Below are 13,079 nucleotides of genomic sequence, written 5' to 3' on the forward strand. Positions count from 1 at the left end.
AGTGTGTGGTCCCCTCAGCAGCATGAGGTCTTGGCTCCCTTGAGTCCCACTGGACTGTGTGGATGCTGAGGGGTCCCAAGAAATCCCACTCCAAACCATAGCTGAAACCCCAGACCAGACCACACCAGCAGAAGTGCTCAGCTCTGACCAAACTGGAATCATTTTTATGGATCCAGGATCAGACTAAGCTCAGGCAAGCAAACCCTTCCAGCCACCCAACCTGGAGTGCCACATCACCCTGGGAGGGCCTGATGCCACCAGCAGAACATGGGGCTGCTCGTGGGGGCATGAGGTGAAGGCAGAGCTCTGTGGATGCTGATGTTGAGGGTTCCCAAGAATCATGGAACCACAGAATGATTTGGGTTGGAAGGGACCTTAAGGACCATCTAGTTCCAAACCTGCTGCCATGGGCAGGGACACCTTCCACTCCACCAGGGTGCTCAAGGCCTTGGCCAACCTGGGCTTGCACACCTCCAGGGAAAGGACATCCACAGCTTCCCCTCATCATCCTTGCTCAGATGTAAGATCACTGCCTGCCCCCACAGCCCAGCCCACAGCTCCCACCTCAGCTATCAACTGGAGAAGGCAGGAGGCTTCCTCTCCCCTTGCAGCTGGGCAGGGACATCCCTGCTTTGCTTCTCCTGCCCCACACCCACAGCACTGTCCTGTGAGCCCCCAGCACTGTCATGGGGCACAGCACTATGCACCCATCCCTGCCCAAGGCTGCACTGGTCAGGCACTGGAACAGGCTGCCCAGGGAGGTGGTGGAGTCACAGCCACTTGACCAGGCTGCTCAAAGCCTCAAGGAATCCCACCCCCCACCCCCAGCTGAACCCTCAGATCAGCCCCAGAAGTGCTCAGCCCCACAGGCTGAGCATCCAGGCTCAGCCTGAGCTCAGGCAAGCAAACCCTTCCAGGCACACAAGCTGAAGTGCCACCTCAGCCTGGGAGGTGCTGATGCCAGCAGCAGAACACGAGGCTGCTCGCGGGGGCACGAGGCGAAGGCACGGCGCAGATGGAGCAGAGAGATTTTGGTGTTTTTTGAAGGTATGTGGCTCTTCAAAAAGGGGAAAAAAAAAGAAAAAAAGAGAAAAAGGGAGGGGGAAAAAAAGAGAAGCAAAGGGCCTGGTGTTTGCAGCCAACATGTGTAATCTGTTGCAGCCCTTGTCAGACAAAACAGTTTTGCCATAAGACAGCGATTCCCAGAGGGGAAAGGGGCGAAGAGAAAATACTTTATCAGTGGTGTACATATGTAAAGTGGTACCCTGGCTGGAAAGCAAAGCCTCTATCCCTCTGAAAGCTGGGGAGGGAGAGACAGGAGGAGACTTGCCTGAGAGCAGGGACAGAAATGACACAGGCACAAAGCCCAGCGTGGCAACCCCCCCCTCCTCTCCGCCAGCTTTATCTCCCTATCGGCCCCCAAATCGCTGCCTCGCTGGGCTCAGTGTGTTCCACAGACAAAGCCCAACCCACCTGAGGTGTGACAGGGTTTGGAGCAACTCTCCCCAGCAGACACGGTGGCTTTCATGGACAGAAGCCATCGTTTAATTCAGGTTAAAAGCAGCTTCTGCTGCAGCCCTTGGGGTCAGCAGGGGCAACGTCCACCTCCCCATGTTTCTGGGCCACCAGTGTCGGAGATGAAGGGAATCCCATCCCTGCCCAGATTTAAGAGGAGATCCTCCAGCAGGAGCAGCCTCCAGCCATGGGCTCTTCCATTCCAAATCCAAGATCTGTTTGCAAAGCTGGGAATACCAAGCCTTGGATGCGTGGCATCGATCAGCCCTCGGGTTCAGAGGGCGAGTGGACTCCGCGGCAACAAGTGTGCCGGCTGCTGGGTCCCCAGCCGAGGCTGATCCCTCTCCATCCACCAGTGAGAGACCTGAGAAGATGGAAACAAAACATTAATGCCACACAGCAGCTCCTTACCACCACTGCTGAGATGCTGAGGGGCAACTCAAGCACGTTGCTGCCAGGCTGGGGAGAGGGGCCACCAAGTGCTTGGCTCCATCCTGGGCGCAGCCAGCTGCTCCCAGTGGGATGGAGAGCATGGGGAGGGAAAGGAACGGCCAGGGAGGGGATGAGCTGCTGGGGGTGCTTCCCATGAATACAGATGCACACAGGCAGGAGGGAGGTTAAGAAATGGGATTCAGGGGGGGAGGAACTGGAGAAAAGAAAGGAGAGAAGGAGGAGAAGAAAGGGAAGGAGAGGAGGGGGGAGAGGGAAGGAGCAGGCGCGCGTGCCCATCTGGGCAATGCATCACATGGAAATTGTCCCGCATTAAAAATTCACCAGCCAGGGAATTTTCAAGGGATTTGTAGTAATTAGATGACAAAATGCTGGCAAATCTCAGGCTTGCCAAAGATGTTACTCAGGGGTCAAAGACTCGACACTTTTGGCTGGGTAATTTGTAAGTGTCAATCACACTCAGCCATCAGAGAGAAAGGAGAGATCTAAGGGCTGAATCCTAACGAAGTCCGAGGCTCCTGCCTGCCACTGCCCACCCCCCTCTGCCTCCTGCAGCCAGGCTGAGGGGCTCAGGCACACCAGCTGAAATGCAGAAGGGGGTAGAGGTTGGGGGTTCTTTTAAAATTGAAAACAACCCCAAAAACTTCCCACTTTTTGTTTTTTCAGCCCCAGTTTCAGGTGGGGAGGAGCAAGCTGCTCCACTCCACAGCTGCCCGGGGCAACGTGCCTGGCCTGGTTAGCCTGCCAGGGGGGTGCCATGCTGGGGAGCCCTCCCCACAGCACTGCATCACTTCTGACACCTGCCTAAAATTGCTCCTGGGACAGCCTCTTCTCCTGTTTCCCAAGGTCTGCTCAGCCGAGTTCAGCTGAAAATGGAAAGAAACCAGCTCCTGCCTGCAATGCCTGTTTCTGCCTCCCCATCAGGTGGCTCTGGAGCCTCTGGAGTCACCACCACATGGGTTTGCCTCTGTGGAAATAACCTGAGACAAGGGTGGGATTCTCCCAGTCCCTGGTGGTGGGGAGCAGCTGGATGGGGGGGTTCCTGCTTCAGTTCAAGCTGATAGAGGCAGCTCATGCCACAGACCCACCTAGAGGCTGGGGCAGAGAAGAAATGAAAAGGGTTTCTGCTTCATCAGCTTAGAAATCAGCCCCCAAAATGCCAAATGAAAGCTCTACCCAAAGTAAGCCCTCAGTCCTGTCCATGCAGCCAGTCCCTACTGTGGGGCTCAGCTTTTCTGAGGCTGAGGTTAAGCCTGGGCTTTGCTGCCAGGCTTCTCAGGGCAAGGTGGACCCCACAAACAGAGGGCACAGCCCCCTGGGGATAGCTGCCCAGCACAGGGATCTGCTGTGGTGTGGTGTGTTGTGTGAAGCTTTATTTTGCATGTAGGGGTCTGATTTCTAAGCTGATGAAGGAGAAAACCTTGGGAGTGATGAGAGGGCAGCACCCAGGCTCCTCTCCAGTGCCCTCAGCATAAGTGGGACAGCTGCTGACATGGGCTACACTTAGTTCTGAAAAGATTTTAGGTCACCAACTGTGGGAGAGGCAGGAGGATGATTTCCTCCTCTCCATCTCTCCTGGCTTATAAAGCTGTCCTCATTACACCTGCTAAATCCCACCCCCAGTTCTGGGCCATGAGGGATGGTTTAAGCTGTAGGGAAGGGATGGAGGGATGCAAGGGGTGGGGGGTGGGCAGCTCCAGCCACCAGCTCTGCAGTGCTACAGCCTCTGGGGATCAAAAGAATCCTCAAACCCCAAGGAAAAACACTCTGCACACCCCAAATCCTACCTTCCAAAGCACTTCAACAGGCCAAGGCACAACCCCCCCACCCCCAAAAATAATAAAATAGAAGGTTTGGTTTTGCTCCTTGCTCCCCTCTGTCCTCAATTCTGTGAGCGTGGCACAGGGAGGGGAGAGGTGAGGAGGGGGAGTGGAAGGGCAGGAGTGAAAATGGCCTTTGGGCAGAGTTTATTTCCAATCCCTTTGTGCTTCCCTGCTGCAGGACAGAGGGAGTGGGGTCTGTGGCAAGGCAGCCAAGCGGCAGCTCGGTGCTCTCCAGCCGGCGCTCTGCCCTATATAAGGCAGCTGAGGGGACTGCAAAAGAGGCTGCAGGTTCCTCCTCCATTTCCAAAGTCATTTAGCAGCTGCAAAACCACAGCCTGGCAACAGCCAGCCCTCTGAGGAGCATCCTTCCTTCAGCTTCTCATCAGCTGCCATTTCAGCTGCGATTCTGCCTGCTTAAACGGCTGGAGAGCTGCCGAGGGCCTTTTCCAGCTTCTCCTTTAGCTAGCACCACCTTAAGATGCTGCTGGAGGGACATTTGCTGTTGAGCTGCTGCAGGGAAGGACTCAGCCACCTCCTGAGCACCCATGGCTGCTGCTCCACCCAGCATCTGGACCTTGGGAGGGGTTTCCCCACAGACAAGGGGTGGCTGTGGGGCAGCACCTCCCCCTCAGAGCCCACCACTGGCAGGTGAAGACCACCAGCTCACCTCAGCATGCCTGAAGACAGCTCCTGCTGCTGCCTTGCTCGCTCTCACAGGGAAAATGAACCAGCAGACAAAGCAAAAGCTGAGTTTTAGTTGGGTGAGCACAAAGATTTTCTCCCCAGGCCACCTCTCCTGCCACACGCCATGGACCTCCCCCTCTTACTGTGCACAACTTTTGTCCCAGCAGATTTGCTGAGCCCTGAGCTGGGGATGTCACTTGTGGGGGGACAGTGACACCAGCTCCATACCCTCTGGCCCACATGGGCTGTGGGGCAGGAGCAGCTGGCAGGATGCACGGCCTGGGAGCACTAATGCCCAGCCTGGCACACTAATGCCCAGCAGGGTGCTGGGGCTGAAGGAGAAAGCTCAGCCTAATGACATGGCACTAATTACAGACTGAGACGCTGGCACAGGCTGCCCAGGGAGGTTGTGGCTGCCCCCTCCCTGGAGGTGTTCAAGGCCAGGCTGGATGAGGCCTTGAGCAAGCTGGGCTGGTGGGAGGTGTCCCTGCCCATGGCAGGGGGATTGGAACTGAATGATCTTGAAGGTCCCTTCCAAGCCAAACCTTTCTGTGATTCTATGACTGTGGAACACAGGGATCCTGCAGGGCAGGGCAGGGGAGGTTGGACACTGCCCCTTCATGAGGGCCCTCCCCTGTCACTGCTGGCTTGGTGGCTTTGCTCCCAGGCTGGCATCACCTTCCCCATCTCAGCAATTCAGGTCACAGTGTGCACACCCCCTCCCCAGCCAATGCCTGCTCATGTTCTCTCTGCCTACCTCCAGTTTGGGGTGAAAGCCTCCCTGAGTAGCCAATTTGGGGAGCTATTTCCTGGGAATTACTGAGCCTGGTTATTATTCATGAGTGGCTGAGGCTGAAATCTCAAGCCCTGCCAGGTGACTCCTCTGCTTCTCCCATGCATATATTGAAGGAGAGCAGGAGGCTCTCAGGCACACACAGCTGTGCTCCACCGAAGGGAAAGCTGCCCCCTGCTCTCCTGCTTTGCTTTCCAGCAAGGAAAGTGGTGGTGGAAGCTGGAAGGTAGTGGTGGAAGCTTGAAAGGCAGTGGTGGAAGCTGAAAGGTGGTAGAAGGAGCTGGTGGTGGAAGCTGGAAGGTGGTGGAGGAAGCTGGAAGGTGGTGGAGGAAGCTGGAAGGTGGTGGAGGAAGCTGGAAGGTGGTGGAGGAAGCTGGAAGGTGGGGTGGAAACTGAAAGGTGGTAGTGGAAGGTGGTGGAGGAAGCTGGAAGGTGGTGGTGGAAGCTGAAAGGTAGGGTGGGAACTGAAAGGTGGTAGTGGAAGGTGGTGGTGGAAGCTGGAGAGTGGTAGTGGAAGCTGGAGAGTGGCAGTGGAAGCTGGAGAGTGGCAGTGGAAGCTGGAGAGTGGCAGTGGAAGCTGGAGAGTGGCAATGGAAGCTGGAGAGTGGCAGTGGAAGCTGGAGAGTGGCAGTGGAAGCTGGAGAGTGGCAGTGGAAGCTGAAGGGTGGTTGTGGAAGCTGGAGAGTGGCAGTGGAAGCTGGAGAGTGGCAGTGGAAGCTGGAGAGTGGCAGTGGAAGCTGGAGAGTGGCAATGGAAGCTGGAGAGTGGCAGTGGAAGCTGGAGAGTGGCAATGGAAGCTGGAGAGTGGCAGTGGAAGCTGGAGAGTGGCAGTGGAAGCTGGAGAGTGGCAGTGGAAGCTGGAGAGTGGCAATGGAAGCTGGAGAGTGGCAGTGGAAGCTGGAGAGTGGCAGTGGAAGCTGAAGGGTGGTTGTGGAAGCTGGAGAGTGGCAGTGGAAGCTGGAGAGTGGCAGTGGAAGCTGGAGAGTGGCAGTGGAAGCTGGAGAGTGGCAGTGGAAGCTGGAGAGTGGCAATGGAAGCTGGAGAGTGGCAGTGGAAGCTGGAGAGTGGCAGTGGAAGCTGGAGAGTGGCAGTGGAAGCTGGAGAGTGGCAGTGGAAGCTGGAGAGTGGCAGTGGAAGCTGGAGAGTGGCAGTGGAAGCTGGAGAGTGGCAGTGGAAGCTGGAGAGTGGCAGTGGAAGCTGGAGAGTGGCAATGGAAGCTGGAGAGTGGCAGTGGAAGCTGGAGAGTGGCAGTGGAAGCTGAAGGGTGGTTGTGGAAGCTGGAGAGTGGCAGTGGAAGCTGGAGAGTGGCAGTGGAAACTGAAGGGTGGTTGTGGAACCTGGAGAGTGGCAGTGGAAGCTGGAGAGTGGCAGTGGAAGCTGGAGAGTGGCAGTGGAAGCTGAAGGGTGGCAGTGGAAGCTGAAAGGTGATTGTGGAAGGTGGAAGGTGGTAGTAGAAGCTGGGGGTGAAAGCTGGAAGGTGAGGTCCAGCTAGTGGGAGTCACCTGGGTGTGGCTGAGCCCTGGCAATCAGTTGCCCATCAGTGACTCCAATCCCTTGGACACAGCTGGAATATCTCCAAGCTGGCTGCAGGGAAGGTGGAGGATGTTCCATGTGAGGTGGGGAAATGATGGGGCAGCAGCAGCAGAAGCACTGTGCCTTGACTCATGCTCCAGCAGGGGAGAAGCAAAGGGGGTCTGCAGTCGTGGAAGGAGGACAGGAGACAGTTAGGAGGTGGGGAAAAGCAAGTCCTGACTGCCAGGGAGAAGAGGAGCTTGCAGGACACCCAGCAATGGGCACAGCACCCAGCTCCTCACACCTCTCTGTCTGCACCCTGCCCTGCAGATGGGGAAACTGAGGCAGCGAGGGAAGGTCTCCATGGAGAGCATCACTCCCCCAGCAGCACACCAGCCCTCCTGCTGCTCCTTCCAGCCCAAGGGAGCAGCAAGCAAAGCCCTGGGTTTCCACAAGCCCAGGCCCCTCTCTGTGTCTCCTGTCACATCTTGCTCAGGAAGACAACCCCAGGCACACACAGACACTGTGCTCAGCAGCCCTGCCAGCAGCCAGGCAACACAGGAGAGCTGCTGGGGACAAGGGCATGGCTGCCAACAGCACAGCCAGACAGAAAGGCCTGAGATCCCCAAGCTCCAGCTTGGAGCTGGCAGCTGGGCTGGAAAGCAGCAAACACAAAGGAGAGGGACAGCAGCTCATCCTGCGGCCCTGGCACGGGGCTGGGGGTGGCATCTCTGGTGCTTGCTCTCAAGAGGTTGCCATGCTTGGCCCTTCAGTGCTTCCCAGAGCCTGGCTCCCTGGGGCACACCAGAGAGGAAGACTTTGCAAAGGCAAGATGGGACTAAAGGGATGAGAAGGGCTGAAACTTGTGATCCAGCACTCTTGGTAGGACCACAGAATGGCTTGAATGGGAAGAGAGCTTAAAGATCATCTAGTTCCAACCCCCTGATGTGGGCAGGGACATCTCCCACCAGACCAGGTTGCTCAAAGCCTCATCCAGCCTGGGCTTAAACACTTCCAGGAATGAGGCATCCACACCTTCTCTGGGCAACCTATTCCAGTGCCTCACCACCCTCAGAGTAAAGAAATCCTTCCTGATGTCCAATCTAAATCCACCCTGCTCTAGTTTCAAACCATTCCCTCTCATCCTGTCACCACAAACCCTTGTCAAAAGTCCCTCCCCAGCTCTCCTGTAGCCCCCTTCAGGTACTGGAAGACTGCTCTAAGGTCTCCCCAGATCCTTCTCTTCTCCAGGCTGAACAACTCCAACTTCCTCAGCCTGTCCCCATATGGGAGGTCCTCCAGCCCTTTGATCATCTTTGTGGCCTCCTCTGGACCCACTCCATGACCTTCTTGTGTTGGGGGCTCCAGAGCTGGACACAGCACTCCAAGTGAGGTCTCAGAAGAGCAGAGTGGAGTGGCAGGATCCCCTCCTTTGACATGCTGGCCAGCTTCTTTCAATGTAGGCCAGGACATGGTTGGCTTTGCCCGTGCAATGATGAAAAGAAACCACCCATGGCTGGGCAGAGGAGAGAGACAGGCTGGAAGCAGCAGCAGTTACATCCCACAGCTTGGGAAAACACCAGCTCACACCACATCTGCACCAAGATCCCAGCCTCCTCCTGTGGGACACTGAGAGAAACCACACAGGCCATGGCCAAGGGTTTGCCTAAGGCAATAAGAGTCTTCCACAGGCTGTAGAATCAGACTTGCCTGGCTGGAAAAGACCTTCAGATGACTGAGTCTGACCATAACCTAACATCTGCCTCTACACATCTGCTAGACCAAGCCCCTTAGCTCCTCATCCAAACATCTTTTAAACACTTCCAGGGATGGTGACTCCACCACCTCCCTGGGCAGCCTGTTCCAGTGCCTGATGACCCTTTTGGTGAAGAAATTTCCTCCAACAGCCAACCTAAACCTCCCCTGGTGCAACTTGAGGCCACTTCCTCTTGTCCTATCACTTGTTCCCTGGGAGAAAAGGCTGGTCCCCTCTGCCCCCAATCCCCTTTCAGGGAGCTGTAGAGAGCCAGAAAGTCTCCCCTCAACCTCCTCTTCTCCAGGCTGAGCTCCCTCAGCCCCTCCTCACAGGACTTGTGTTCAAGAGCCCCTCACCAACCCTGCTCTGGCAAGAATAAGTGGCTCTGAACCATCACAGAGGGCAGAGGAGCCCAGGTTGGGTGTGGGAGCAGCAGGAAGCCTTGCTGGGCACAGCCAGCCAGCCCTGGAAGCAGCAGAACCTGCAGCAGAGCCCAGCAGAGCCAGAGCTGCCTCACTCCTGTCCCTTTAAGCAGATAAGAGCCCACGCAGGCCTCTGGCAAGAGGCAGCAATGAAGTGAAGCTGGTTCTACATTAAACCCCTTAACCTCCCATTCACTCCAAAGGCTGCATTTGAATAAGATCCTAATCCCATTCCAGAGCCAGCCTGGGGAAGGGACCCAGGGGGGCCCAGGGAAGAGCTGCAGCTGCCACAGATCCCACCGCCCCCCAGCTCGCCAGGGGCTGGCCTGCCAACAGCCTACCCCTCGGGGCAGTGGGTTTCAACCTGGGCTCTGCAGACCCCACAGGGACTCTGCAGACCCCACAGGGACCCTGCACCATATCCTGGGGCTTGCAGAAGTCAGGACTGAGCAAAGCCCACCGGTTGGAGTTCTCTCATGGTGTGAACACAAGCCCAAAGAGACCCCCACCCCAGCTCCCCTGCTGCAGACCAGAACAACCCGTGCAGCCCCTGGCTGCTTGTACCTCTAGCCCTGAGCTGCAGAGTGCTGGGGGACAGAATCACAGAGTTGTTTTGGTTGGCAAAGACCTTTCAGATCATCAAGTCCAGCCATTAACCCAGCACTGCTAGGTCACCTCTCAACCATGTCCCTCAGCACTGCATCTCCACAGCTTTTCAATCCTTCCAGGGATGGGGACTCCACCACCTCCCTGGGCAGCCTGTTCCAAACCCTGACCACTCTTGCAGCAGAGAAACTTTTCCTCATCTCCAACCTAAACCTCCCCTGGCACAATTTCAGGCTGTTTCCTCTCATTCTGTCACCTGATGCTAGAGATCTTCTCCAGCTGAACACCATCACAAGGCATTTATTTTCTTTTGGAGGGATCATTTTTTTTAGCAGAAAGTGTTATCAGGATGGTTGTGCCTCTCTGGGACTCTGGGACATGGGTTGATGGCCTTAGTGGTGTCAGGTCAATGGTTGGACTCCATGATCTTAGAGGTCTTTTCCAACCAAAACCAATTCTGGGATTCTGTAAGATGGTGTTCAGCTGGAGAAGCTACACCAGGGTCAAGGACCACTGGGAGGCTCTTTCCCAGCTTTGACTGTCATAGAATCACAGAATGGCTTAGCTTGGAAGGGACCTCAGAGATCATCTCCAACCTCCCCTCCACAGGCAGGGAGGCCTCTTAACCACACTCTGCTGCTCAAGGCCTCATCCAGCCTGGCCCTGAACACCTCCAGGGAGGAGGTATCCACAACCTCCCTGGGCAACCCATTCCAGTGTCTCACCACCCTCATACTGAAGAACTTCTTCCTGAGATCCAGTCTAAACCTACTCTCCTTCAGCTTCAAACCATTCCTCCTTGTCCTGCTGCTAGACCCCCTCATGAATCATAGAATCAGTCAGGGTTGGAAGGGACCACAAGGATCAGCCAGTTCCAACCCCCCTGCCATGGGCAGGGACACCTCACACTACATCAGGCTGGCCACAGCCTCATCCAGCCTGGCTGCAAACACCTCCAGGGATGGGGCCTCAACCACCTCCCTGGACAACCCATTCCAGGCTCTCACCACTCTCCTGGGGAAGAACTTCTTCCTCACATCCAGCCTGAATCTCCCCACTTCCAGCTTTATTCCATTCCCCCTAGTCCTATCACTCCCTGACACCCTAAAAAGTCCCTCCCCAGCTTTCTTGTAGCCCCCTTCAGATACTGGAAAGCCACAAGAAGGTCACCTCGGAGCCTTCTCTTCTCCAGACTGAACAGCCCCAACTCTTTCAGTCTGTCCTCACAGGAGAGGTGCTCCAGCCCTCTGCTCATCCTGGTGGCCCTTCTCTGGACACCTTCCAGCATGTCCAGATCCCTCTTGTAATAGGGGCTCCAGAACTGGATGCAGTACTCCAGGTGTGGTCTCAGCAGAGCTGAGCAGAGGGGGAGAATCCCCTCCCTTGCCCTGCTGGCCACACTTCTCTTGATGCAGCCCAGGATCTGCTTGGCTCTCTGGGCTGCAAGTGCACATTGACAGCTCCTGTTGAGCTTCTCATCCCCCAGCACCCCCAAGTCCCTCTCCTCAAGGCTGCTCTCCAGCCAGTCCCTACCCAGCCTGGATTTGTGCTTGGGATTGCCTGGACCCAGCTGCAGGACCTTGCACTTGGTCTTGTTGAACCTCCTGAGGCTGGCTTGTGCCCAGCTCTCCAGCCTGTCCAGGTCCCTCTGGATGGATCCCTTCCCTCCAGCCTGTCTGCTGCATCACACAGCTTGGTGTCAGCAGCAAACCTGCTGAGGGTGCACTCAATGCCACTGCCCATGGCACTGACAAGATGCTGAAGCATGTCCTGCTGCTAGACACCCTCCTGAAGCATGTCCTGCTGCTAGACACCCTCCAGCCTTCCTGTAGGATCCCTTCAGGTATTGGAAAGCAGCTGTAAGGTCCCCCTGGAGTCTTCTTTTTTCCAGGCTGAACAATTCCAGCAACTACATGGCCAGGTCAGAGTTTGCATTATTTTCTCATTAGGATTGTTTCAGACTGGGGGGAAAGAAACCAACAAGGCAGTGAGGAGCACTCAATTTCCTACAGACCTCCTTAGGGCTCTGCTGCAATTCCAGCTCCTTAGCTGCTCACTTCCAGAGAATCCCTCCTAAACCTGCTGCTATCTTTTTTTTGGGGGGGGGGTGCAAAGGTGTAGGCACCAAAAGAAATTGGAGCACAAGGAACTGACTCAAACTGTTCTCCAGAGCTGTGATCAGCACTTTCCTAAGGAACACAGAGGGGGGAACAGAGCTATCTGTGTACACATACACAGCTTCCCCCCCACCCCTTTCCCCCTCTCCCCACTCCACTCTCAACACATCAAACAGATTTCCTCGATACCAAATTGCCTGGGAAAAAAAAAAAAAAAAAACAAAAAAAAAAGAAAAAAAGGAAAAAAAGAAAAAAAACAAAAAAAAAAGAAAACAAGGAAAAAAATGAAAAAAAAAGGAAAAAAAACCCTTAACCACTGTCAAACTGCTCCACAAGATAAGTATCATTAAGGGGAAAAGAAGAAAAAGAAGAAAAAAAAAATCTTCATTATATTTGAAGGTATGGAATAGATATTAAAAAAAAAAATAAAAAAAGCAGCACCCTGATGAATGTTTTCCAGCCTGGGCAAGAATATTTTAAAACATATCAAAAGGGTTAAATTAATTTTCATTAAAATTTAAATTGGAGAAGGCTTCCCTTCTCTTCTTTCCTCCTTTTTTTTTTTTTTTTTTAACTTCCCTCCCCTCCCCTCTTTGAACATTTGACTGGCAACCATTTCATATTTCAATCTGGGCAGAACAAATTGAATTAGATGTTGAAACCAAACTCTGCTCTGTTCTCTAAAGCCTACATGCTCTGCTTGCCTTAATCCTTTTCGTCGCTGCTGCAGACCTCAGAGATGCTCAGCAAGGAACCTGCCCCACCACAAAAAGACAATGAAGGAAGAGAGAGGAGGGGAAAGAAAAAAAAAAAAAACCCAACCAAAAAAAAAAATCCCCAACTCCCACCTCAGCTAACCAGGATTGAACAAAAAAACAAAAAAAACCAAACAAACAATAAAAACAACCCAGGAAAATCCAACCCCAATCTGCAAAGCTTTGCTTCAATTCAGTCATAGCATCATGGAAATATTAGAGGTGGAGAAGCCCTCTGAGATCATTGAGGCCAACTGCCAACCTACCACCAGCATGGCCAGCAAACCATCTCCTACAGTGCCATGGCCACAGCTGTCTTGAGCACCTCCAGGGATGGGGACTCCACCACCTCCCTGGGCAGCCTGTTCCAACCCCTGACCACTCCTACAGCAAAGAAATTTTTCCTCATCTCCAGCCTGAATCTCCCCTGCTGCAACATGAGGCCATTTCCTCTCCTTCTATCACCTGACACTAGGGAGAAGAAACCAAGCCCCACCTCACTGCAATCTCCTTTCAGGAGTTGTAGAGAGCAATGAGGTCTCCACTCAGCCTCCTCTTCTCCAGATTGAACAATCCCATGGGAGCCAGAATGGGTCAAAATCATTCCCTTGGTGGTGCTGAGCAAATGCAGCCTGGCTGGAGAAAG

This window comes from Indicator indicator, chromosome 26 (genome assembly GCF_027791375.1).
Source record: "Indicator indicator isolate 239-I01 chromosome 26, UM_Iind_1.1, whole genome shotgun sequence".
NCBI lineage: Eukaryota > Metazoa > Chordata > Aves > Piciformes > Indicatoridae > Indicator > Indicator indicator.